This window comes from Panulirus ornatus, chromosome 5, assembly GCF_036320965.1.
Source record: "Panulirus ornatus isolate Po-2019 chromosome 5, ASM3632096v1, whole genome shotgun sequence".
Taxonomy (NCBI): domain Eukaryota; kingdom Metazoa; phylum Arthropoda; class Malacostraca; order Decapoda; family Palinuridae; genus Panulirus; species Panulirus ornatus.
Window position 1 is genome coordinate 38,636,687 of NC_092228.1, and position 23,065 is coordinate 38,659,751.

General features: G+C 45.4%; 1 protein-coding gene across 3 annotated transcripts in view; it reads left to right on the forward strand.

The window, feature by feature from the left end:
* The first annotated feature begins 1,627 nt into the window (after window positions 1–1,627).
* Window positions 1,628–23,065, forward strand: part of LOC139748667 (hexosaminidase D-like) — a 111,360-nt gene continuing 89,922 nt past the window's right edge. The window contains exons 1-2 of one of the 3 annotated variants that reach the window (XM_071661931.1): window positions 1,628–1,648; window positions 16,819–16,964. The gene's annotated coding sequence lies outside the window, so the exon portion shown is untranslated. Of the gene's footprint in view, window positions 1,649–5,389; window positions 5,523–16,818; window positions 16,971–23,065 lie in introns of those variants that run through there. The other 2 variants (XM_071661936.1, XM_071661934.1) reach the window with 2 other exon arrangements.

Here is a 23,065-nt window from a genome sequence, read left to right on the forward strand (position 1 = left end):
TCCAAGACATGCAACAGTATTCAAAATTGAGATTGAAAGCACCAATAAACATGTTAGGAATGGGAAGAACTTGGATTGGATGGGATGAGAGCAGAAGTGGAGATGATATGGTAGAATGGACATGTGAAAAATGTTTTCATGGAAATTGGAGAGTTCCAGATGACTGTAGAGGAACACTGATTTCCAGACTTGGACTCCAACTTCTATAGTTTCTCACTCTAATCTACCACCAGTGCTATGTCATTAGCAAACAACTGACCCATTTCCCAGGTCCCTTCACGCCCAGCAGACTGCATACCTGTTCCTCTCTCTAAGACTGTTGTGTTTACTTCCCTCACTATCTTATGCATTATCATATTATAGAACCATGGTGACATTATACACCTTGCGCAGGCCTTCCTTTCTGCCTACTCGCACATATGCCTTACTCTCTCGATAGAAACTCACCGTCAATAATAGCTTGATAGTTTTAATGTCATTAGGCTTCCAACCCATATTTCTGTTACATGTTCTTGTGCGAAATACCTGCAGCCACTGTTAACTTATGGCTAAACATACCCAAATGAAATATGGATAGATCGAGTATTTATGAATTACGTCATGCTGGTTGCTTGTCCTATTAACATTGGTATCCGTGGGGAGGGGGTGGGGTTAAGGAGGGGCCAGGCAAGGTCAAGCGTCTTTTACGTTAGTTTGCCGGGATTAAGACAGGTTTAGGTGTGGGTCGGGGTCAGTGCGACGACGTGGGCTTATGACGGGATGAACGTTACGTCACCACCAGGGAGACTATGGAGGACATCTGTCGAGTGTACCTGGGAAATAACGTTACAGTCTGACCTTCAGAGTATTACTATGACCCCAGAGTAATGACCTGACCCCCCCAGAGTAATGGTGTGGCCCCAGTGATTATGAAATGACCCCAGAATAATGGCCTGACACCCAGAGTAATTGTGTGGCCTTAAACATAATGCAATAACCCGAGAGTAATGATCTGGTTCATAAATTGATAACCTAAGCCATAATAACTTGACCCCCTCAGTAATTATCCGACCCATAGAACTACATGAGCCCCCATCATCATCATCATCATCATCATGTCGGTCTCATATACGATGATGCCTAACTATTCAAATGACGCCGGTATTGATTTATACGTTTATAGGGAGGATTATAAGTTGGTATTTGAAGATGTTACAATATTACAATAATTGATAACTCTTATCTTAATAACAATGCATTTTTAATGTTAAACCTTAGTATGATGCCTTTCCCTTCAGTATTCTCGAATATTGTCGGGCTTCTCATATAATTTGTACATGAGAAAAATATTTATGTTTCCTTCACAGTGTATTGGACGTAGTATGGCGTTCAATTTAAAAGGTGTTTTCCCCTCAGTTTGGCTCATGTAAACAATGGTCAGCGTGCACCGTCTGGTTGGACCTTACTGCCGCACGTTAATGAGAGTTGTCAGAGTTTCAGTTACGAGAAAATTGGATCACCGCGGCGGGTATCACAGCTCCCGATAATGAGACATGTCCCAGCATTCATCAGAGGGTAACCAGCCTCACGTTGTCTGCTCTTGATGAGAGGAACCACTGGACGAGAAAGAATTGGAGACTGAATGAATAGCGAGGAAATAACACCCAAGGTGAGCGTATATTACTGTAATTATGTATACCATATTGTAGCACAATTCGTGCCAGACATTCTTAATTTCCCGAAGCCATTGCACATACATGTTAAGCTTTCTTGTAGACAAAATTTATTAAGGAATGATACTCTTGTCTTAGAACAAGTGTACGCTGTAGTTCATTTGTAGCCAAATTTATATTATTTGATGTAATGTATTGTAGATGTAGCTGTAGCCTAAGTCACCACCACCAATTGATAGTTAACAGTTGCAGAGCGGTGTCGAAAACCCGTATAGTACTAATTGCATTCTAGTGCGACACTAACAACAATCAACTCTGGTTGATGGGACGTGTGGATATTCCTCGAATACAAACGTTTGTATATCAGTAAACTTTAGCATAAAGCGAGCTTGATAACATAAGGAAAAAGTGTATGCGCATTGGACTCTACTCCCAAATAGTGTAGCTCCCGCGCCTACAACTATCATTTTAGTCAAGATGGGATAAAGTTAAGCATAGTCGTAAGTGACTGGTCGGGATGACGGTTTCTTGTTATTTCACCACTCGTAATGACGAGGTAAACATTACAAAGTTAACTGTTCAAGATCGCACATATGTATTTAACGAGTGTTCTGGTTGTGTTTTATTGGAGTGGTATATCAGAGAGGACATGGAAACATTAAACAGCAATGCTTTAGTAGATAGGTTATCCAAGTTGGGATAACGGCGATAAAGGTATCAGGATTATAGGAGGAAAAGAGGTTAGTTGTGGCAAGTTGAGAAATACGAAGCAGGCTTGGCAGGAATCCTACGATGGTAGGCGTTAGATGAAGCAGGGTCACGTGGGACAAGTGCCAGGCTGCCGAATGAACATAGAGCGAGCCCCTGTAGAAGAAGGTGAGTGTATCCCGTGTCGCGGCTGCTGGCTGGAGTGTGCGGCGACTGCCGAATTGAGACAGGGAAGCAGGAGGCTCCTGGTGAGTGTGTAGTGACGGCAGAATAGTGCTTGGGTTGTATGAGGCTCCAGGAGAGACACTATGGATGCAGGAGTGCCGCAGGCGTGGCTGTAGGACCTTCGTTGTTGCAGCTTCTGTTCGTGACGGGCGGCAGCGATGTCCCACACGAGTTCAGCTGAGGGAGGATGTAGGAGATGGGGCACCACAGTTAAACCTGCAAGGAAGATGAAGTTTAGGGAGTCCCGTTGGGGACCTCGTCTGACGGAGACACCTAAGGGCGGCCTGAGTCACATGGCCAAGACTTAAGGTACCGGAGTAGTGCATTTGTTGTCCAGTGGTGAGCCTGACTGTTTGCTGCGGTGATATACGGGCTTTAAAAGGCGATGAAGTCAGGTCTGTGAGGGGTAGCTATTCCTAAAGGGAATTAGAGACGTTGAAGCTGAATGGTGGACTATAGGTTAAGTAGGTAAGAGCGGCGCTTCTTATGGAAATCATCTATAATTACAGCGGCAGCTTTTGACCTGCTACCGCCGACATCTGCTGGTGCAGATGTGAGGATGGGACACCAGATACATTCATCCGAGGATTATTAGGTCAGATGAGGGCACAATCTGTCCATTGCTAATGGCGACGTCATTATTGTGACCTTGGGTCACTTCATATATATATATATATATATATATATATATATATATATATATATATATATATATATATATGATGTAAATGTTCATACTGTCTGCCCTTATTCATTCTCGTCGCCACCCCGCCACACATGAAATGACAACCCCCTCCCCCCGCATGTGCGCGACGTAGCGCTAGGAAAAGACAACAAAGGACACATTCGTTCACACTCAGTCTCTAGCTGTCATGTATAATGCACCGAAACCACAGCTCCCTTTCCACATCCAGGCCCCACAAAACCTTCCATGGTTTACCCCAGACGTTACACATGCCCTGGTTCAATCCAGTGATAGCACGTCGACCCCGATATACCACATCGTTCCAATTCAATCTATTCCTTGCACGCCTTTCACCCTCCTGCATGTTCAGGCCCCGATCACTCAAAATCTTTTTCACTCCATCTTTCCACCTCCAATTTGGTCTCCCACTCCTCCTCGTTCCCTCCACCTCTGACATATATATCCTCTTTGTCAATCTTTCCTCACTCATTCTCTCCATGTTACCAAACCATTTCAAAACACCCTCTTCTGCTCTCTCAACCTCACTCTTTTTATTACCACACATCTTTCTTACCCTTTCATTACTTACTCGATCAAACCACCTCACACCACATATTGTCCTCAAACATCTCATTTCTAGCACATCCACCCTCCTCCGCACAACTCTATCCATAGCCCACGCCTTGCAACCATATAACATTGTTGGAACCACTATTCCTTCAAACATACCCATTTTTGCTTTCCATGATAACGATCTCGACTTCCACACATTTTTCAATGCTCCCAGAACTTTCACCCCCTCCCCCACCCTATGGTTCACTTCCGCTTCCATGGTTCCATCTGCTGCCAAATCCACTCCCAGATATCTAAAACACTTCACTTCCTCCAGTTTTTCTCCATTCAAACTTACCTCCCAGTTGACTTGTCCCTCAACCTTTCTGTACCTAATAACCTTGCTCTTATTCACATTTACTCCCAGCTTTCTTCTTTCATACACTTTACCAAACTGTCACCAGCTTCTGCAGTTTCTCACCCGAATCAGCCACCAGCGCTGTATCATCAGCGAACAACAACTGACTCACTTCCCAAGCTCTCCCATCCACAACAGACTGCATACTTGTCCCTCTTTCCAAAACTCTTGCATTCACCTCCCTAACAACCCCATCCATAAACAAATTAAACAAATTAAACAACCATGGAGACATCACGCACCCCTGCAGCAAACCAACATTCAATGAGAACCAATCACTTTCCTGTCTTCCTACACGTACACGTCTTATATATATATATATATATATATATATATATATATATATATATATATATATATATATATATATATATATATATATATTACGGAGACGAGGGTATCGATAATAAGAAAGCTCATTATTTTTTGATAACATATTAGGGATAACATACTGACTTCTGTTGGTACGAGAGGAAATATCTTCGTTAAATCAGCAAATTAACATTTTTGTTTAACTGGTGAAATCATATAATTATTAACCTGGCTGACAAGCATATCCCACATGAGCGGCCTCAGCCCATGACTGTCTAACATAAGGGAAAATTTCTATATCGACAACTCTCTTGATCATAGCGACATTAGTCAATCTTGATGACAAACTTTTGAAATCTGAAATCAGTCATCACCCCAAACCTAAGCTGTTTGTTTTTCTTTACTTGAAGTTGCTTGTGTGTCTGAACTGTATTTACATCTGCTGACTTTATGTTGGCTGTCTCAGTCGCTTCCTGCATGCAGGTCTACCTACCTGTCCTCTCGCCCTCATCTGGCCAGCCTTTCCAGGTAGAGGACTTGGCGAGATGTGAGCATCTGGGGAAATGACAGGAGTGTATGGGGTTCGTGTGTGCTGCACAGGTGTCAGGGTACACAATAATACGTAAAGAAGCTAGATGTTGTTTGAGAATACTTTTGTTGCCTTTTAAACATCAGCTGATGATGCAGACCGAAATGTTATGTGCCGGACACAACTATTGGCCGCGGGCTTCAGTAACGGATTATGATTGGTGCGGGAGTTGAACACTAACTCCGCCCCAGTGCGGTGAGTTGCTACATAAAGCTCAATTCTCCCAATCCTCAGTTTGGAAGGAATTAAGTGGGAGTGTAAACTACGCTGCTCTGACGTCAAGTATTCGTCTGCACAAACAGTTTCTCACCTTTACGATACCGTCGAGACGAGGAATAACAACACAAGATTAAAGGGCCCCGCTGGGGTGCCCAAAACCAGGTGAGCAGAGCTGACAAGTCAAGGTTAGTGGCATCCCGCCATGCCAGACGGGAGAAGTGCACAGCAAACTCAGTTGAAGGAGCGTAAACTTCTCACGGAAGATGCTAAACCTCTCGGACGCCCTACCCAAACCTCTCACATCCTTACGTTCCTCGTTAAGGTGTAGCAGGAAGTAATGTGGAGGTTTGTACTGGGGTTTACTATGCAGTCACAGGATTTGCGAGCTTCTATGTGAATTTCGTTTCACCATGATTGCGGCAGGGTAGACCAGGTCTGGCCAGCTAGGACGTGTATGAATGGCTTCGAGTGAAGGCCAATGTCATGTACAAGATTGGTCTAGTGGCGGGTTTATTGGAAGGTCATCAGGCGGTAGGTACACTCAGCTGTTATCGGAAATACTGCCGGAGGCGTATTTGGGGTTATGGTAACGTGATCAAGCGTTGTTATCGGCTGGGCTGTAGTACAACAGATGGAAGAGAGTAAATGAACCTCCTCAAGTGTTTGAAATTAGAGTAAACTAATGTAGCAACACCGTCGTTGCTTCCGTAGTGTTGACTACAACAGGTCTTGCCAAGAGAAGTCTTCTTTAGTCTCGGAGAAACCTCGTGTGGTAATACATGTTTGTCTTGAATATAAACGACGAAATTGAATGATCTTGATGGAGAGGTCGATTATTATAATGCCAGGAAGATGGACCTTTCGTTAACCGACTTTGCGTCATTGCATAGAGCGGTTGGTTGATCTCGGAATGAATTATATAAGCTGATGTGGCCGACAGGTTAACAATCTTATGTTCACTATGTTCATGTTGAAGGTACTCTAAGAATCTTAAGGAAATACAATGCTAAACTACATTACCTCTGTTCCAATTATTTTCTACGATGAACTACGTATTTGTTAGAGATTTTAGTATAGAATTGAGTTTGCTGTTGTATGAGAAGTGTGGACAAGGTTCTGTGTTGGGAGTGAACTATTGTGGAAAATAATGCATATGTGGAAGCCTTTTTCAGTCTGTTTAGGGAAATAGAATTATGTTGTTGAGTCACACTATGTTGACCACCACACTTATTTGTGGCGAGGGTACTGTGGTCAGCACCAGTGTGGCCCAGACTCCCGTGTGCTGGGTCATTACTGCTGCAATAGAACGGGAAAGATATGTTAGGAGGGGGAAAGATATGTTGGGAGGGGGAAAGATATGTTGGGAGGGGGAAAGATATGTTGGGAGGGGGAAAGATATGTTAGGAGGGGGAAAGATATGTTGGGAGGGGGAAAGATATGTTGGGAGGGGGAAAGATATGTTGGGAGGGGGAAAGATATGTTGGGAGGGGGAAAGATATGTTGGGAGGGGGAAAGATATGTTGGGAGGGGGAAAGATATGTTGGGAGGGGGAAAGATATGTTGGGAGGGGGAAAGATATGTTGGGAGGGGGAAAGATATGTTGGGAGGGGGAAAGATATGTTGGGAGGGGGAAAGATATGTTGGGAGGGGGAAAGATATGTTGGGAGGGGGAAAGATGTGTTGGGAGGGGGAAAGATATGTTGGGAGGGGGAAAGATATGTTGGGAGGGGGAAAGATATGTTGGGAGGGGGAAAGATATGTTGGGAGGGGGAAAGATATGTTGGGAGGGGGAAAGATATGTTGGGAGGGGGAAAGATGTGTTGGGAGGGGGAAAGATGTGTTGGGAGGGGGAAAGATATGTTGGGAGGGGGAAAGATGTGTTGGGAGGGGGAAAGATATGTTGGGAGGGGGAAAGATGTGTTGGGAGGGGGAAAGATATGTTAGGAGGGGGAAAGATGTGTTGGGAGGGGGAAAGATATGTTGGGAGGGGGAAAGATATGTTGGGAGGGGGAAAGATATGTTGGGAGGGGGAAAGATGTGTTGGGAGGGGGAAAGATATGTTGGGAGGGGGAAAGATATGTTGGGAGGGGGAAAGATATGTTGGGAGGGGGAAAGATATGTTGGGAGGGGGAAAGATGTGTTGGGAGGGGGAAAGATGTGTTGGGAGGGGGAAAGATATGTTGGGAGGGGGAAAGATGTGTTGGGAGGGGGAAAGATGTGTTGGGAGGGGGAAAGATATGTTGGGAGGGGGAAAGATATGTTGGGAGGGGGAAAGATATGTTGGGAGGGGGAAAGATATGTTGGGAGGGGGAAAGATGTGTTGGGAGGGGGAAAGATATGTTGGGAGGGGGAAAGATATGTTGGGAGGGGGAAAGATGTGTTGGGAGGGGGAAAGATATATTATGAAACTACAACAGGACGGTAAGTGACGTAATGTCTGCAGTGTTGTGGTTAACACATTTCCTATAATGACTTCACGGGTCAGTATGTACACTGTCCACATCACTGGCGTGTCTCAATATTTAACTTTAGATGATAATCAGTTAAAATGGTTTTGCTCTGCCTGAAAAATAGGTATTATTTGGTGTGTGTGTGTGTGTGTGTGTGTGTGTGTGTGTGTGTGTGCGCGCGCGCGCGCCTTTTGAAGTCTTGAAAGTTATAGTGTTCCTTGAAAACGAGTCAAAACATCATCCCTCTTTTTCCTGTGAACATATATAAATTCATGATATTTATTGAATACATGCGAAGCTGATGAATAATGTTTGTGAACATTGGATTAATAGAAAGCAGTAGTAGTCGCTATCCAGTGTTGTGGTTGTTGATGGCGGTAGTGGTTGTAGGCAGCCCCTGACCAGTGTTGTGGTTGTTGAGGGTGGCAGGCAGCCCCTGACCAGTGTTTTGGTTGGTAATGGTGGCAGGGTGTGACAGCATTACCCCACCACACAAGAGAACAATCCCCAGCAGGTGAGGGTCGGGTGTGGTCGTGTGTGTGACATGCCCAACGTACAACACCTGACGGTAGCCAGCGGTGTCTGGTGGTGTTGCTGTTCGCCAGGTCCAAGCCTGGCAATGACTTGTGTCATGTAAGAGCAAGGTCACCGGGTGTATGTTTTACGTTGTACTTGTTGGTGTAATGTGTCGAACATGATATCTTTATTGTGACGAGAGAAGAAGATTACATGTACGTATTAAACTGAACACCCTGGCTGATGTTCGTCAACACCAGTGACGACTGTACGACGACGACGACGAGGAGGAGGAGGAGGGGAAGCGTCGTGTATATTTGGAATCAACAGGTGTGTCAGAGGTGTTGGGTCCCCCTGCCTGAGACGGGTGGGGACTATGCCAGCCAGACGGGAGGGTGCTATATATAGCGAGCAGGGCTACACACACACACACACACACACACACACACAGGCCAGGCTCACCTCCTCCTATCATGCTCATGTTTTCATCTTTCTCATCCTAGTGATGGCCGTGTGGGACGCCCATCCTTGTTGTATTATATCCCAGTCATCATTATAACTGTTGTATCCCAGGAGGGACACAGCAGTCATCATTATAACTGTTGTATCCCAGGAGGGACACAGCAGTCACCATTATAACTGTTGTATCCCAGGAGGGACACAGCAGTCATCATCATAACTGTTGTATCCCAGGAGGGACACAGCAGTCATCATCATAACTATTGTATCCCAGGAGGGACACAGCAGTCATCATCATAACTGTTGTATCCCAGGAGGGACACAGCAGTCATCATTATAACTGTTGTATCCCAGGAGGGACACAGCAGTCATCATCATAACTGTTGTATCCCAGGAAGGACACAGCAGTCATCATTATAACTGTTGTATTTGGTTATAATCTTTACATTGTGTAGTATTTAGTCTTTATCGTGCATCTTTGTACATGCCGAACATTGTGGAATATTATGATTTTGTCATAATGAGAAGTAACTTATTTGCACACACACACACACACACACACACACACACACACACACACACACACACACACACACACGTTGTACAAGGGTAGAGAGGTGAGGTGGTGCTTGAGAGATGTGTGTATGATGATAATTATAGCTGGTATGTGAGGTTAAAGACTTCATCACATAAGATCATTAGCTCAGAACGTTGAACTATTATATCCAGCGTAATAAATATGGGAACTTATGAGGCGCACTTGGTAATGTGTTTGCAGCAGTAAATATAACCTCAACCTTTGATGTGACGTTTTAGTTTTAAGAAAGAGATTCTTGGCGAGTCTGTGTACACTGAGACACTCCACTATGTAAGACTATGAATAGTTAGTCTTACCTGTAAAATGACTCTGCCCACTATGTCTATATTAAATACTCACAATCATATATATATATATATATATATATATATATATATATATATATATATATTATTTTTTTATTTTTATTATACTTTGTCGCTGTCTCCCGCGTTTGCGAGGTAGCGCAAGGAAACAGACGAAAGAAATGGCCCAACCCCCCCCCCCCCCCATACACATGTATATACATACGTCCACACACGCAAATATACATACCTACACAGCTTTCCATGGTTTACCCCAGACGCTTCACATGCCTTGCTTCAATCCACTGACAGCACGTCAACCCCGGTATACCACATCGCTCCAATTCACTCTATTCCTTGCCCTCCTTTCACCCTCCTGCATGTTCAGGCCCCGATCACACAAAATCTTTTTCACTCCATCTTTCCACCTCCAATTTGATCTCCCTCTTCTCCTTGTTCCCTCCACCTCCGACACATATATCCTCTTGGTCAATCTTTCCTCACTCATCCTCTCCATGTGCCCAAACCACTTCAAAACACCCTCTTCTGCTCTCTCAACCACGCTCTTTTTATTTCCACACATCTCTCTTACCCTTACGTTACTCACTCGATCAAACCACCTCACACCACACATTGTCCTCAAACATCTCATTTCCAGCACATCCATCCTCCTGCGCACAACTCTATCCATAGCCCACGCCTCGCAACCATACAACATTGTTGGAACCACTATTCCTTCAAACATACCCATTTTTGCTTTCCGAGATAATGTTCTCGACTTCCACACATTCTTCAAGGCCCCCAGGATTTTCGCCCCCTCCCCCACCCTATGATCCACTTCCGCTTCCATGGTTCCATCCGCTGCCAGATCCACTCCCAGATATCTAAAACACTTCACTTCCTCCAGTTTTTCTCCATTCAAACTCACCTCCCAATTTATTTATTTTGCTTTGTCGCTGTCTCCCGCGTTTGCGAGGTAGCGCAAGGAAACAGACGAAAGAAATGGCCCAACCCACCCCCATACACATGTATATACAAACACGTCCCCACACGCAAATATACATACCCATACATCTCAATGTACACACACAGACATATACATGTATACACATGCACACAATTCATACTGTCTGCCTTTATTCATTCCCATCGCCACCTCGCCACACATGGAATAACAGCCCCCTCCCCCCTCATGTGTGCGAGGTAGCGCTAGGAAAAGACAACAAAGGCCCCATTCGTTCACACTCAGTCTCCACCTGTCATGCAATAATTCCCAAAACCACAGCTCCCTTTCCACATCCAGGCCCCACAGAACCTACCATGGTTTACCCCAGACGCTTCACATGCCCTGATTCAATCCATTGACAGCACGTCGACCCCGGTATACCACATCGATCCAATTCACTCTATTCCTTGCCCGCCTTTCACCCTCCTGCATGTTCAGGCCCCGATCACTCAAAATCTTTTTCACTCCATCTTTCCACCTCCAATTTGGTCTCCCACTTCTCGTTCCCTCCACCTCCGACACATATATCCTCTTGGTCAATCTTTCCTCACTCATTCTCTCCATGTGCCCAAACCATTTCAAAACACCCTATCCTGCTCTCTCAACCACGCTCTTCTTATTTCCACACATCTCTCTTACCCTTACATTACTTACTCGATCAAACCACCTCACACCACATATTGTCCTCAAACATCTCATTTCCAGCACATCCACCCTCCTGCGCACTGCTCCATCCATAGCCCACGCCTCGCAACCATACAACATTGTTGGAACCACTATTCCTTCAAACATAGCCATTTTTGCTTTCCGAGATAATGTTCTCGACTTCCACACATTCTTCAAGGCTCCCAGGATTTTCGCCCCCTCCCCCACCCTATGATCCACTTCCGCTTCCATGGTTCCATCCGCTGCCAAATCCACTCCCAGATATCTAAAACACTTAACCTGTAACTAGACCTTAGGTCAAAGCCAGACCGTCTTGAAAGGTTGTACCGTCGTGGTCAGGGGTGGTACCGTCTTGTTAAGGTTGGGTATGTAACGTTGGGGCGTGTTGAGGAAGCTGGCTATGGTTAGGTTGTACCACCATCACTAAGTGTGACAAACATTGACCAAGTGTGTCATGACACAACATGTGAAGGACTTCCACATTCTGCCTCATGCTGGTCATAACACCGCCCTTGATATTTACCTGACCCAGGCTCCCTCACTCCTGCACCTCCCCCACACCTGACCCAGGCTACCTCACTTCTGCACCTCCCCCACACCTGACCCAGGCTACCTCACTCCTGCACCTCCCCCACACCTGACCCAGGCTACACCTTGTTGTTCCTGCCTAGTGGGAGACGGTCAGCCGACCTTGACACTACAGGGTTGAAGCTGTATGAACCTAGAGTTGAGCAGTAGTCAACCCAGACTACCCAGTGGGTAGAGGGCGAGTCAGGTTGACGAGCGGGTCCTCCCGCCCATACTGGTCAACGCATCATCTGGCCACAACAACTCTTGTAAACCCAGAGGTGCAGCACACAGGCAGGCCAAGCCTCGCAAAACACAAGCAGGCCAAGCCTTGCAGCACACAGGCAGACCAAGCCTCGCAAAACACAAGCAGGCCAAGCCTTGCAGCACACAGTTAGTCAGGTCAAGTCTCGCGCATGTCCGGGTCGAGCCCCGTGGTCTGGTAAACAAACACGTAAGTGAAAGTTGTTATTAATGTACCGGTTAATTACTCTCGACATGATGTGTTGAGGTAGTTTTCCTAAAAAAGTCAGACATCTTGTCCAGTTGCCTATACAATTTGTTGCCTATAAGGCCAAATGTTTATAATAATCTGTGACACAAACATCAAAGAAGTCCAGAGAAAATGATTGATATAGCTTACGTGTCCTGGATGTATGAGGTAACAGCTAGTAATGATGTGAACAGTAGGAACAGCTAGCAATGATGTGAACAGTAGGAACAGCTAGTAATGATGTGAACAGTAGGAACAGCTAGTAATGATGTGAACAGTAGGAACAGCTAGTAATGATGTGAACAGGAGGAACAGCTAGTAATGATGTGGACTGTAGGAACGGAATTAAGCCAGCAAGTAAAGGTTTAACAATGAACTTGTCCCATTAAGCAAGTGTTTAAGATGAGGAGGGAACGCTCTGTATTATAGTACGTGGCCAGAGAATGTTGCTGGCAAGGTGAGTGTAGTGTTTAAAGTTGAACACCTGAGGTGGTGGGTGGGGGTGCAGGAGTCGCACCATATCATCTTCAGCGACGTTAACAACGTCCCAGTGGGACACAGACAGTCTCAGCGGGACACAGACGACAAACAATGTCAGTGGGACACACACAACAGACAGTGCTAGTGGGACACACACAACAGACAATGTCAGTGGGACACAGAGGCACAGGCAGTGCTAGTGGGACACACACAACAGACAATGTCAGTGGGACACAGAGGCACAGGCAGTGCTAGTGGGACACACACAACAGACAATGTCAGTGGGACACAGAGGCACGGTAACTCCATTATACTTGTATAATGCGGTTGTGGTAAAGATATGCCATATTGTGTGACAAAGGTTAACATTATGATGGGTGATAGCTCTACCCTGGGTGGGTGGGTGTATGGACTGAGGGAAAATGACTCGCATCTTGCCTTCAAGTAATAACAATTTTGCAGATGAATTCAGATTAGAATTTCTCTCTAGAACATACATACATACATACATACATACATACAGACATACATACAGACAGACATACGGATAAAGACTGATACTGGGAGAAATATGGCATTGTTGTAGTAAATATTTACAGTACAAGAGATGGTAACTTGTGAGAAACAAACTTTCTGATGATGTTACCAATCATTATGTGTCATCATCATACATAACGAAAGATTAGTTATGTGTCATGCATAACGAAGCATTAATTATGTGTCATCATCATATATGACGAAGGATTAATTAATACTGAGTGCATCAAGGATCAATATTGATTATTAACCATAGTAAAGATCTATAATGATTGGTAAACATGTTCCCGTGTCTCATGGTATAGTTACAGTGGTTATAAAGTTAACGTCATGACTCATGTATGATCACAACACCAGCGGCGACGCCCCAGTTGGTTGTGATTGTGTTATGATCGTTCATTTGCTGTGGTTGTGATCATTCTTGTGTCTCAGAAAACGGAACTTGCGGAAGGGTAACTTTAATAATGTCCATGACGGCTTCCTTCCAGTGCTAACATTTTATTTATTCATTTTTTCTTCATTCTCTCACTCACTGCTATGCATTTCAGAGTGGATTTACTGAGAGTAAGAGAATATAGACTAACCAGAATAGAATGATATAAGGTAACCAAAGTGAACGAGTGTATACCAACTGAAATGTCTTTCATGGGTAGAACTTTGAACTTTGTTAATCATTTATGATGATTGTGTGTATTGGAGTCCAGTACATTGTAGTATGGATGAAAGTTACACCTGGTGATGTCTGACGTAAACTGTCACAAGTCTAGCCTACCATATACACCTTCCTGTGGCATTTGATGTCATAGTTCATTAATTATTTTTGCATGACGTTGTGCAACACAATTAACCCTAAATGACCTGGTTTAATTAAAGCGAACGAGAGTGCTATATCTTCTATATCTCTCCATAGTGTAGATATTTTTATCTTTATTAAAGATTCTGGGACGAAGTTAAGAGAGATGCAGAATAGGTTTAAGAATAGCAAGGACGAAACAAGTCATGAATATTCTGTATATTTGTACCTGAAGCTGTAGTGAGCAGGTGACGTGTTCACGTTACCTGTGGTAGTGCACACCAGGTGAGGTGTGGCACATGTGGTAGTGCACACCAGGTGAGGTGTGGCACATGTGGTAGTGCACACCAGGTGAGGTGTGGCACATGTGGTAGTGCACACCAGGTGAGGTGTGGCACATGTGGTAGTGCACACCAGGTGAGGTGTGGCACATGTGGTAGTGCACACCAGGTGAGGTGTGGCACATGTGGTAGTGCACACCAGGTGAGGTGTGGCACATGTGGTAGTGTACACCAGGTGAGGTGTGGCACATGTGCTAGTGTACACCAGGTGAGGTGTGGCATCAGCTAACTACACACACACACACACACACACAAACACACACACACACACTTGTTACTTATAGTAAAGACCCACATTTGAAAGATTCGCTAGCAAGTTTCATAACAAGATAAGGGCAGTGTAACAAGCCTGGCAGACAGACACTGTATACTGAGACATTTTACAACATTGTCTTAATACTGTTAATGTTGTGGTCCCGCATCCAGGTGCAGGACAGCACAGAACCAGCGACAACCACACCACACCACACTAGACCAGACCAGACCACACTAGACCAGACCAGACCACACTAGACCAGACCTCACCACACCACACTAGACCAGACCTCATCACACCACACTAGACCAGACCTAACCTCACCACACTAGACTAGACCAGACCACACCACACTAGACCAGACTAGACCACACCACACTAGACCAGACCAGACCAGACCACACTAGACCAGACCTCACCACACCACACTAGACCAGACCAGACCGTGGTCCTACAGACCAATGACCGTCGCGAAGTGTGCTGTGTGGGTCACCTACCGATACACAGTATGTGATAAGACACGTGATAAGATCTTGTTCTGAAAGCGATAAGGTGATAATGTTCTTGCAGTAGATAGATCATTGTGATGGTGCGCATGATAAGTTTGTTGACAACTTATATGAACATTGTATCTGACGAATGTTTGACCATGTGTGACAACATGTCATATGTTATGAAAATACCTGTATTTATCTGTATTGATAACACTCTCTCTCTCTCTCTCTCTCTCTCTCTCTCTCTCTCTCTCTCTCTCTCTCTCTCTCTCTCTCTGGGAACAGTTGTGCGTGTTCTCATCGCACTGGTCATCATCACACAGGTCATCATCACACAGGTCATCATCACACAGGTCATCATCACACTGGTCATCATCACACAGGTCATCATCACACAGGTCATCATCACACAGGTCATCATCACACTGGTCATCATCACACAGGTCATCATCACACAGGTCATCATCACACAGGTCATCATCACACTGGTCATCATCACACTGGTCATCATCACACTGGTCATCATCACACAGGTCATCATCACACAGGTCATCATCGCACTAGTCATCATCACACTGGTCATCATCACACTGGTCATCATCACACAGGTCATCATCACACAGGTCATCATCAATGTGCACGTGTGTGGGAGGGCCAAGCTGAACCTATATCTCTCACTCACGAACCCACACACCTGCTGAACACCAGTCCTGGGCTCGTTAACCTCAGTCCTGGGCTCGTTAACCTCAGTCCTGGGCTCGTTAACCTCAGTCCTGGGCTCGTTAACCTCAGTCCTGGGCTCGTTAACCTCAGTCCTGGGCTCGTTAACCTGGCAGGGTTTGTGAGGTGGTTGAGAGAGGCCGATGGTTGATGAGGGTGGCTGGCGCATGATGGTGTGTGGTGGTCAAATATAAGGAGGTCACCATCATTGTAAGTAAGGTGGGTCATAGCTGCCCAGGTGTTCACGTTGCAGGGTCGTCCAAACTGGTCATTATCATACATTGTATGATTTATTATTACACAGGAATGTCCCTGCCCTCCATCTGCTCGCTCCAACACATGAACACATGCAACGTAATTTATGTTTAGTTTTCTCTAGAAATATAAAATGTCGTCCAAGAAACTCTATATTTGTTTGATATTGCTTAATAAATGATGACTTGTTGAATATAGTATATTTAATAAATGAATATTAGATGTATATTGTTATTATTGATAACGTTATAACCTTACAAGAAGTATTATGAAGTCGCAAATGTTAACGTGATATTGACAAGTGGTAAATACCTTCTTCGTGAGTTAAGGGAAAATTTTAAGCTATGTATTGTGGTATTGAAATAGTATAAGTATATACCTTAAGATTGTGTGTGTGTGTGTGTGTGTGTGTGTGTGTGTGTGTGTGTGTGTGTTCATTACAATAAGTGATCACATTTGCTTCTGGTTTAATTGCCTGTAAAACCTTATTTCTGAGCGAGGGTAAAGTCTCCTGTCTTTACATGGTGTCTATATTTCCTGAAGGTGTGGTTGGTGATGTAGTGCACCTTGACAACAGTGTGTGGTCGTTAAAAGGCCACCTGGAGCGCTTGTCCCGGAATACGGCAGACTCAGTGACAGCAGCCAATCAGCGTGAGGCACAGGTTGGCCTGCATGTATATGCAAATAAGGTACAGGTAAATGCAGATTCCCTCCTGTTTCATACAACTTTTGCATCTCATCTCGTTTGGTTAAACGAAGCCCAGGACCATCTTGCTGCTCCTGACGGAGGCGCTGCAGGGGAATCCTTGCTCGCCATCACACTCCGTCTCCCTCAGGAATCATGTGGCGCAATACGTGCGTGTGTGTGTGTGTCATGACGGACGTTATCAGAACGTGATCACAACTCAGGTTGGCCGGACATGTTTGCAACGTGATGACATGTACACTTGGTGACCTGCTGGTCTGGTCGATATTTTGATCAACTTTTCTCATAAATCCTCGACCATCTCGTCCACTCTCAACTACCTCATCATGTAACCCCTGACCACGACGGTACGACCCTTGAACACGACGGAACGACCCTTGACCACGACGGTACGACCCTTGAGCACGACGGTACGACCCTTGACCACGACGGTACGACCCTTGAACACGACGGAACGACCCTTGAGCACGACGGTACGACCCTTGAGCACGACGGTACGACCCTTGAGCACGACGGTACGACCCTTGAACACGACGGTACGACCCTTGAACACGACGGAACGACCCTTGACCACGACGGTACGACCCTTGACCACGACGGAACGACCCTTGAGCACGACGGTACGACCCTTGAGCACGACGGTACGACCCTTGAACACGACGATACGACCCTTGAACACGACGGTACGACCTTTGAGCACGACGGTACGACCCTTGAGCACGACGGTACGACCCTTGAACACGACGTTACGACCCTTGAACACGACGGTACGACCCTTGAACACGACGGTACGACCTTTGAGCACGACGGTACGACCCTTGAGCACGACGGTACGACCCTTGAACACGACGTTACGACCCTTGACCACGACGGTACGACCCTTGGAACACGACACGACATTATATTCTGACGATATATTATTGTATTTCCGGGCAAGGTATAGCACAGTATATCCTGACGGTATATTAATATATCCGTGCAGGATATAGTACAGTATATCCTTACAATATATTACAGTATATCCGGGCCTGATATAGTGTACAGTATAGGTGTGTGTGTGTGTGTGTGTGTGTGTGTGTGTGTGTGTAGGTGTACGTACCTGGCTGGGGTGGGGTATAAAAGCATTATAAAGAATTATTATTATGTTGATTGGATCATTCCAACAACCTAATGTTGCTTGTTGTTGTTGTTGTTGTAGCAGGTGGTAGTGTTGATATTTTGTTTCCTGCTTCGTGTTACCTGATACTGTCTGGTTGTTCGTTTTAGTGAGTTCCTTTCTGCCTCTCATCACGTCCAGTGCTCCTGTTCCACAGAGCTGCTGCTGCTGCCGTCTGTCTGTCTGTCTGTCTGTCTGTCTGTCCTGGTGATAATTACTGCTGGTATTCTGCTGTCTCCTTACGTACAACCAGGTCTACTTGCCTACGTATGTTGTAAGTGTTATCATTGTAGTCATGTCACACGGGGTAATGTTGTAAGAGTTATCATTGTAGTCATGTCACACGGGGTAATGTTGTAAGTGTTATCATTGTAGTCATGTCACACGGGGTAATGTTGTAAGTGTTATCATTGTAGTTATGTCACACGGGGTAATGTTGTAAGTGTTATCATTGTAGTCATGTCACACGGGGTAATGTTGTAGGAAGATCGTGTGAGGCAGTCCAGTGGGCGGTCACCCTCCCTCTGTGCTGGTCCTCACTCCATCCTTCCCTCACTTGCTCCTGCTCTTCCTTTCCTTGTGTTGGTGGTCCACACGGGCCAGAGTCTTGGCTGGTTTAATGTCTCTCCCGCCCTAACGTACAACACTTCCTCTTTCTCGAAAACTGTTCCGTAAATACAGAGTTATCTGGTGCTGACTTAACGTTCCAGCCAGAGGTCAGAGGTCACACATGTGTGGGTCAGGCAGGTCCCAACCACTACAGAAAGGTCACAAACGCATGCGACTCCTACATAGGTGAAAGATTTATGTCATAAGGTCAAAAGTTGTGATTATGATGATCATTAGTGAAGGTCATTAGGGTATGAAGCTGATACAAAGGTCAGACATACACATGGATCAAGGTCGCTAAAATGCCATAGGTCTATACATCTCCCAGGAAGGTCAAGTGCATTTAAAGGTCAAAAAGGTTACGGGCGTATCGCTGGACGTCAGGGAATCAACCAGAAAGATAAATTTAACTTTTGAAAAGGTCACATATCTCTGAAGTACATATTGCTCACATACAACACGCAGGGTTGGATCACATACAACACGGAGGGTTGGATCACATACAACACGGAGGGTTGGATCACATACAACACGGAGGGTTGGATCACATACAACACGGAGGGTTGGATCACATACAACACGGAGGGTTGGATCACATACAACACGGAGGGTTGGATCACATACAACACGGAGGGTTGGATCACATACAACACGGAGGGTTGGATCACATACAACACGGAGGGTTGGATCACATAGTACAGTCGGGCGTGTCACTGGTCTTCTTGAGCAGAACGTGGACTGGAGTAAGGTATGTGACTGCTGGCCACCTGAGCAGCACCGTGTGGCAGAAGACCACAGGTGTATCCTGGTGGCCGGAGGTGTGGGTGTCGGGAGGGAGGGAGGAACCTGGTGGTGGGTCGTGAGGGAGGGAGGAACCTGGTGGTGGGTCGTGAGGGAGGGAGGAACCTGGTGGTGGGTCGTGAGGGAGGGAGGAACCTGGTGGTGGGTCGTGAGGGAGGGAGGAACCTGGTGGTGGGTCGTGAGGGAGGGAGGAACCTGGTGGTGGGTCGTGAGGGAGGGAGGAACCTGGTGGTGGGTCGTGAGGGAGGGAGGAACCTGGTGGTGGGTCGTGAGGGAGGGAGGAACCTGGTGGCGGGTCGTGAGGGAGGGAGGAAGGTGGTGGTGGGTCGTGAGGGAGGGAGGAAGGTGGTGGTGGGTCGTGAGGGAGGGAGGAAGGTGACCCCTGCCTCACTGTTGTGGTGGTGGTGGTTTCTGCCTCAGTTGGTAGGATAACCTCAGAGGTAAACAATGTTCCTCCCTCACACCTGGAGCGCTCGTTACGTACTTGGTGCAGGCCGAGGATAACCTCGGGTTCCACGTTCTGACTGTTGTTGACCTGTGCAGTTTGTGATCTCTGGTGACCTTGGGTGGCCTTTATTGACTTAGCGACCTTTGGTTGCCGTTAGTAACCTCCCATGACCTTAAATTGTAGTTTGTGACCCAAGATGACTTGGTTGGCGTTTGTAATGTTTGTAGACTTGCACTTTGAGAGTTATGGTGACTTGTATGTTGTTCGTGACCTTCTGTTACCTACTGTGACCTTTGGTTGCATATTGTGACCTGTGATGACCTCACTAGTGCAGTGGACTCACATGAGGAACATCACATCGGCCACGATGGATTTCATATGAAAGATAAACATTTTGTTTCACTTGATTGACAGAGTTAATTGCTCTCTCGTTTGGTTTGTTTGATGTGTTTGTGTTGGATAAAGTTATATATACTTGTATTTGTGTATATTTTCTCTTGATTTACATTTGATAACAGTTTGTAAACATTCATGATAATAGTTATTGTTGTTGACACTTGTTTACCGTGTCAATATGAATATTAGATTGGTTAATAATCATTAGTGATGTCACTAAACGATGGGTAGCATTGTTATGTGTCAGGTGTTCAGCATTGTTATGTGTCAGGTGTTCAGCATTGTTATGTGTCAGGTGTTCAGCATTGTTATGTGTCAGGTGTTCAGCATTGTTATGTGTCAGGTGTTCAGCATTGTTATGTGTCAGGTGTTCAGCATTGTTATGTGTCAGGTGTTCAGCATTGTTATGTGTCAGGTGTTCAGCATTGTTATGTGTCAGGTGTTCATGAGTGTTATGTCGTGGGAGGGACAGGTAACTTGGTTATTGGTAGCGCTGCAGTAGTTCTGTTCTAAGTGTCTGTTCTCGATAGATAGAGAGAGGATAGTACAGTAGACGGTTGTTCAGTAGTTGTACTGTGCATATAACCAGGCAGTTGTTAGTGTGTTGTTACAACCAAACTAGGACCTGCTTCACCAAAATACATTAGCGTTTTCCCAGACAGTTGTAATGCAGGAGGGGGAGACCCTGCCTCGCCTGGCAACACTGCTGTGATGAACATGTGTTGTAGGTTTGGTGATTGTGGCTACACTGAGGCAGTGCCTCTCACTGCTCATACTGTCAGGATCGTGTGTTACCCTCCCCTGGGGTACTGACTCTCACTTGTCTCATGCATATTATTCCTTCTGGAGGACAGATGTTGTAGGGAAGTTATGATGGAGTAAAATGTTGTAGGGAAGTTATGATGGAGTAAAATGTTGTAGGGAAGTTATGATGGAGTAAAATGTTGTAGGGAAGTTATGATGGAGTAACATATCACATGATCTGCCTCTAACAAAGCATCAGAAGTATATCCTAGCCGCCTCTACCATTAACCTAACCTAACCTAACCTAACCTAACCTAACCTAACCTAGCCGCCTCTACCATTAACCTAACCTAACCTAACCTAGCCGCCTCTACCATTAACCTAACCTAACCTAACCTAACCTAACCTAGCCGTCTCTGTGCAGTCCATTAAGATATTAATGAAAGGGGAAACTTCATTAAAATATCAAAGACGTTGCTAATGATCCAGCAACAACAACAGCAGCAGCATTACAGTAATTATTCCCTCATCACTAGAGGTCAACATACAACCCTACACTGAAGGGTTATCATAATACTCACCATTACAGATCACTTATTATATAACATGTTATGTTCACGCTTGTCAAAGATGCTAACTGTTTGTTCTTCATTAACAAACTTTTTTTTTTTTTTGCCGCTGTCTCCCGCGTTTGCGAGGTAGCGCAAGGAAACAGACGAAAGAAATGGCCCAACCCACCCCATACACATGTATATACATACGTCCACACACGCAAATATACATACCTACACAGCTTTCCATGGTTTACCCCAGACGCTTCACATGCCTTGATTCAATCCACTGACAGCACGTCAACCCCGGTATACCACATCGCTCCAATTCACTCTATTCCTTGCCCTCCTTTCACCCTCCTGCATGTTCAGGCCCCGAGCACACAAAATCTTTTTCACTCCATCTTTCCACCTCCAATTTGGTCTCCCTCTTCTCCTCGTTCCCTCCACCTCCGACACATATATCCTCTTGGTCAATCTTTCCTCACTCATTCTCTCCATGTGACCAAACCATTTCAAAACACCCTCTTCTGCTCTCTCAACCACGCTCTTTTTATTTCCACACATCTCTCTTACCCTTACGTTACTTACTCGATCAAACCACCTCACACCACACATTGTCCTCAAACATCTCATTTCCAGCACATCCATCCTCCTGCGCACAACTCTATCAATAGTCCACGCCTCGCAACCATACAACATCGTTGGAACCACTATTCCTTCAAACATAGCCATTTTTGCTTTCCGAGATAATGTTCTCGACTTCCACACATTCTTCAAGGCTCCCAGAATTTTCGCCCCCTTCCCCCACCCTATGATCCACTTCCGCTTCCATGGTTCCATCCGCTGCCAGATCCACTCCCAGATATCTAAAACACTTCACTTCCTCCAGTTTTTCTCCATTCAAACTCACCTCCCAATTGACTTGACCCTCAACCCTACTGTACCTAATAACCTTGCTCTTATTCACATTTACTCTTAACTTTCTTCTTTCACACACTTTACCAAACTCAGTCACCAGCTTCTGCAGTTTCTCACATGAATCAGCCACCAGCGCTGTATCATCAGCGAACAACAACTGACTCACTTCCCAAGCTCTCTCATCCCCAACAGACTTCATACTTGCCCCTCTTTCCAAAACTCTTGCATTCACCTCCCTAACAACCCCATCCATAAACAAATTAAACAACCATGGAGACATCACACACCCCTGCCGCAAACCTACATTCACTGAGAACCAATCACTTTCCTCTCTTCCTACACGTACACATGCCTTACATCCTCGATAAAAACTTTTCACTGCTTCTAACAACTTGCCTCCCACACCATATATTCTTAATACCTTCCACAGAGCATCTCTATCAACTCTATCAGATGCC